Here is a 6087-nt window from a genome sequence, read left to right on the forward strand (position 1 = left end):
AAATTACATACAATAAAATGCAAGCATTGCAAGGGTGCAATTCAGTGAGTTTTGACAATGCACTGCCCATGTCATCACACTAACCATGGTTCCGGTGGGCCCCTTCCCGGCCAGTCACCCCATACTTACACCCAGGAAACTGATTTGCTTGTCACAATATGTTAGGGATATATACATACACTGTTCACATAATAAAAATGCCACATAGCAGTTAAGGTACAATGCTATGATTTCTGAATATTAGTTTTGGACCCAACTGCCTGACTGTATTCTCTTATTGTTTCTAATTGTTTTCTGATAGTTTCAAGTTTTCCAGATAATCATTGCAACTGCAAACAAGGGTAATTTCACTTCATGCCTTCCAAACAGTGTACAAATTTCTTTCTTTTTTTTTTTTTTTTTTGAGATGGAGTTTCACTCTTGTTGCCCAGGCTGGAGTGCAATGGCGCCATCTCGGCTCACCGCAACCTCCGCCTCCTGGGTTCAGGCAATTCTCCTGCCTCAGCCTCCTGAGTAGCTGGGATTACAGGCACGCGCCACCATGCCCAGCTAATTTTTTGTATTTTTAGTAGAGACGGGGTTTCACCATGTTGACCAGGATGGTCTCGATCTCTTGACCTCGTGATCCACCCGCCTCGGCCTCCCAAAGTGCTGGGATTACAGGCTTGAGCCACCGCGCCCGGCCCGAGTGTACAAATTTCTTCCTGTTTTCTAAATGCATTGGTTAGTATCCCTAGGACAATGTTAATGATTACAGTCAATATTCTTACTTCTCCTGACTTGAATGGGAGTAATTAACAGCAGTTTAATTCTATTTATTTTTTGAGCCAGGGTCTTGCTGTGTCACCCAGGCTGGAGTGCAGTGGCGCCATCTTGGCTCACTGCAACCTCCACCTCCCAGGTTCAAATGATTCTTGTGCCTCAGACTCCAGAGTAGTTGGGATTACAGGCCTGTGCCACCATGTCTGGCTAATTTTTTGTATTTTTGTTAATAGTAGAGATAGGTTTTCCCATGTTGCCTAGGCTGGTCTTCAGCTCCTGGCCTCAAATGATCTGCCTACCTCGGCCTCCTAAAGTGCTGGGATTACAGTCATGAGCCACAGAGCCCGGCCAAGAGCAGTTTAGTTATATCAGATACCTTTTCGGCATCTCTGGAAGTAATCATATTTTTCTTTTTTGGTCTTTCAACAATGAATTCTAGTAAGAGATTTCTTAAAATTGAATGCAGTTCTGGAATAAACCTCCCTTGGTTATGGTGTTTTATTCTTCAAATATGTTGCTGGAATGTATTTCCCAAAATTTCATGATCGACTTTTACAGCAATATAGTCGTGTGCTGCATAACAGCATTTTGATCAATGTCGGACTGCATATATGAAGATGGTTCCGGAAGATTACAGTGAAGCTGAAAAATTCCTACTGCCTAGTGACCTTGTAGCTGTTGGAATGCAGCACAGTGCATGCACTTCTCACGTGTTTGTGGTGATGCTGGTGTAAGCACACTGTGCTGCCAGCCGTGTACAAGTATAGCCCACACAATTATGTACAGTGCATAATACCTGATGATTGTTAATGACTTGGTTACTGGCTTAGGTATTTACTTTTTTTTTTTTTTTGAGATGGAGTCTCATTTGCCCAGGCTGGAGTGCAGTGGCACACTCTCAGTTCACTACAACCTCCGACTCCCAGGTTCAAGCTATTCTGCCTCAGCTTCCCAAGTAGCAGAGACTACAGGTGCATGCCACCCCGCCCAGCTCATTTTTTGTATTTTTAGTAGAGACTGGGTTTCACATTGGCCAGGCTGGTCTTGAACTCCTGACCTCGGGTGATCCACCTGCCTCGGCCTCCCAAAGTGCTGGGATTATAGGCATGAGCTATCAAGCCCGGCCTGTATTTACTTTTTTTTTTTTTTTTTTTTGAGACGGAGTTTCACTCTTGTTACCCAGGCTGGAGTGCAATGGCACGATCTCGGCTCACCGCAACCTCCGCCTCCTGGGTTCAGGCAATTCTCCTGCCTCAGCCTCCTGAGTAGCTGGGATTACAGGCACGTGCCACCATGCCCAGCTAATTTTTCGTATTTTTAGTAGAGACGGGGTTTCACCATGTTGACCGGGATGGTCTCGATCTCTCGACCTCGTGATCCACCCGCCTCGGCCTCCCAAAGTGCTGGGATTACAGGCTTGAGCCACCGCGCCCGGCTGTATTTACTTTTTATCATGTTATTTTATATTTTACAGATAGGCTGTTGCTCAGGCTGGAGTGCAATGGTGTGATCATGGCTCACTGCAGCCTCAAGCCCTCGTCTCAAGCAATCCTCCTCTCTCAGCCTCCCACGTAGCTGGTACCAAAAGGCATGTGCCACCATGCCCAGCTAATTTTTTAATTGTTTTGTAGAGATGAGATCTCACCATGTTGCCCAGGCTGGTCTTGAACTCCTGGGCTCAAGCAATCCTCCTGCCTCAGCCTGCCAAAATGCTGAGATTATAGGTACAAACCATGGCACCCAGCTCTCATTATTTTGGAGTGCACTCCTGCTTATAAAGACCAAGTTATCTGTAAGGCAGCCTCAGGCAGGTCCTTTAGGAGGAATTCCAGAAGAAGGCATTGCTATCAAGAGACGACAGCTCCATGCGTGTTATTGTCCCTGAAGACCTTTAGTGAAACAAGACATGGAGATGGAAGACAGTGAGATGCTGACCCTGGGTAGGTCTTGGCTAATGTGTGTGTTTGTGTCTTGGTTTTTAACCAAAAAAGGTTTAAAAGTAAAAAAAAAAAAAAAAAAAGAAAGAAAATTGTCCAAGTACGGTGGCTCACACCTATAATCCCAGCACTTTGGGAGGCCAAGGAGGATGGATCACTTGAGGCCAGGAGTTCAAGACCAGCCTGGCCAACGTGGTGAAATCCCGTCTCTACTAAAAATACAAAAAATTCACCAGGCTTTTGGGGGAACACCTGTAATTCCAGCCACTTGGGAGGCTGAGGCACAAGAATTGCTTGAACGCAGGAGGCGGAGGTTGCAGTGAGCCAGGATTGGACCACTGCACTACAGAGCGAGACTCTGTCTCAATAATTTTTTTAAAATTGTTAAAAGAAAAAAGCTTAAAGAATAAGGATATAGAGAAGGAAAATATTTTTGTACAGATATATATTTGTAGTTTAAGTATTACAAAAAAGTCAAAAAGTTAAAGTACGAAGTTACAGTTAGCTCTTTAATAAATGAAAATTATTTTTTATAAATTTAGTTTAGCCAAAGTGTGCAGTGTTTATAAGTCTCCAATACCATGATGTCCTAAACCTTCATAGTCCCCGCCCACTCACTCCCCATCTACCCACCCAGAACAACATCCAGTCCTGTAAGTGCCCCATCCAAGTATACCATTTTAATTTTTGTTTATTTGAGGTGGAGCCTCACTCTGTCACCCAGGCTGAGTTCAGTGGCACAATCTCTGCTCACTGCAACCTCCACCTCTTGGGTTCAAGTGATTCTCCTGCCTCAGCCTCCCAAGTAACTGGGATTATAGGAACCCGCCACCATGCCTGGCTAATTTTTGTATTTTTAGTAGAGATGGGGTTTCCCCATGTTGGCCAGGCTGGTCTTGAACTCCTGACTTCAGGTGATCTGCCTGCCTCCACCTCCCAAAGTGCTGAGATTACAGGCATGAGCCACCACACTGTGCTAATCTCTATATGGTTCCAATTTTAGTATATGTGCTGCCAAAGCAAGCACTGTTTATTTATTTTTTATTATTTTTGAGAAGGAGTCTTGCTCTGTTACCCAGGCTGCATCGCAGTGGTGCAATCTTGGCTCACTGTAACCTCCACCTCCCGGGTTCAAGCAGTCCTCCTGCCTCAGCCTCAAGTAGCTGGGATTACAGGCGCGAGCCACTGCACCCAGCCTGTTTTATCTTTTATACTGTATTTTTACTGTACCTTTTGTAATTTTCAATACACAAATACCATTGTGTTACAGTTGCAAACAGTATTCAGTACAGTATCAAAGTCAAAATTAAAATATAGAGACAAATCTCTGAATTTCTCATTATTTAGGATATCAGAATTGCCACTTTGGGCATATGAAGAAACTGAGTGGTCTTCAATATGTCCAAAGAACAGAGTGGAGGTTTCACAAAAAGGAAAAATGTTGGCAGGGGTGATGGCTCACCCAGCACTTTGAGAGGCAGAGGCAAGAGGATCACTTGAACCCAGGAGTTTGAGACCAGCCTGGACAATATGGTGAGACCCCATCTCTACAAAAAAATTAAAAATTAGCTGGTCACGGGGGCCCCCAGCCTGTTGTCCCAGCTGCTTGAGAGGCTGAAGATGGAGCATCGCTTGGGGCTAGGAGGTTGAGGCTGCAATGAGCCATGATTATACCCCTGCACTCCAGCCCGAGTGACAGAGCCAGATCCTGCCTCCCAAAAGCAAAAAAGGAGAAATGTTATGCGTTGTTTTTTCCAGAAAGTTCATTAGCACTAGTAAGAGTGTGGGGGAGGTGCCAAGCTCTGATTGGTAAGTGGCTTCAGTAGGTAAAACAAGTCTCAAAGCCGCAGCAGATTGTTCAGAAGCCATTAGATAAACTGGTTTCAGGTTACAGCAGGCAGCTTCAGCAGCCAGGCTTGCAGAGAATTCGATTCTTGGAACTCTGTTATATCCCCTAAGTGCGTTCCCCACCTCCCAACCCTCACCCCCGAGCTTCTCAACTGTTTTGTGTCTGACAAGAATGACCCAATTCAAAAAGCCAGGCACAGTGGCTTGTGCCTATAATCCCAGCACTTCGGGAGGCCGAGGTGGGCAGATCACTTGAGGTCAGGAGTTTGAGACCAGCCTGGTCAATATGGTGAAACCCCGCTGGTCTCCACTAAAAATACAAAAATTAGGCAGGTGTGGTAGTGCGCGCCTGTAATCCCAGCTACTTGGGAGGCTGAGGCACCAGAATGGCTTGAACCCAGGAGGTGAAGATTGCAGTGAACTGAGATTGTACCACTGCACTCCAACCTGGGTGGCAGAGCAAGACTGTCTCATTAAAAAAAAAAAAAAAAAAAAAAGACCCAATTCGTATGATCAACTTTCACAAGTAACATGCTGAACAGGTTTGTGGCCGAGGAGCAATAGGCCATATCATAGCGCCCAGGTGCGTGGGAGGCTCTACCCTGTAAGTTTGCCTAAGTCAATGATGATTGCACAATGAGAAAATCGCCTGACAACGCATTTCTTAGACATGTCCCCGTTGTTAAACGACACATGACTAAAATGTATTTCATCTGAAGCTATCTCTTTTGAACGCATTGGGTTTTAATGTCAGGCTGACTTCACTGAAAGAATCAAGGACGTGTTGCTGTCTAAGCTCTGGAGCAGACGCGACTGGTGTGTTTAGTCGGGAAAGTGAGGACGTGCTCAGAGTCCACCATCGTCCTGTCAAAAGACCCGAGGACCGACCTGAAGAGGCTTTCACTGACCAAAGGCAGTTTTCTTTTTAAATTAATTGATTTTTGCTTTAAAAAAAATCTTTTTTAGGCCAGGTGTGGTGGCTCACGCCTGTAATCCCAGCACTTTAGGAGGCAGAGACGGGCGGATCACCTGAGCGTCAGGTGGTTCAAGACCAGCCTGGCCAACATGATGAAACCCCATCTCTTTATTATTATTATTATTATTATTATTATCCCCGTCTCTTTAAAAAAAAAAATCTTTTTTTCTTAGGATTACCATGATTAAATTAAGGGTCTTCAGATGAGATGAGCCTGGGTTACCCAGGTGGGCCCCATGCAATCACAAGTGTGCTTATAAGAGGGAGTCAGGTGGGTCAGAGTGGAGAGAGGAGATTGGATGAGAGAAGCTGGGGTCGGAGGAAGAGGGAGGACTCGAAGACGCTACGCTGGCTTTGAAGGAGGAGGGGACCAGGAGCTATGGACTGCAGGAAGCTTCCAGAAGCTAAAAAAGAGGCTGGGCACAGTGGCTCATGCCTGTAATCCAAGTACTTTCGGAGGCAGAAGACGGCGAATCACTTGAGGTCAGGCGTTTGAGACCAGCCTGGCCAACATGGCAAAACTCTGACTCTACTAAACATACAAAAAATGAGCCGGGCATGTGG

Source organism: Saimiri boliviensis, chromosome 10 (genome assembly GCF_048565385.1).
Source record: "Saimiri boliviensis isolate mSaiBol1 chromosome 10, mSaiBol1.pri, whole genome shotgun sequence".
Taxonomy (NCBI): Eukaryota; Metazoa; Chordata; class Mammalia; order Primates; family Cebidae; genus Saimiri; species Saimiri boliviensis.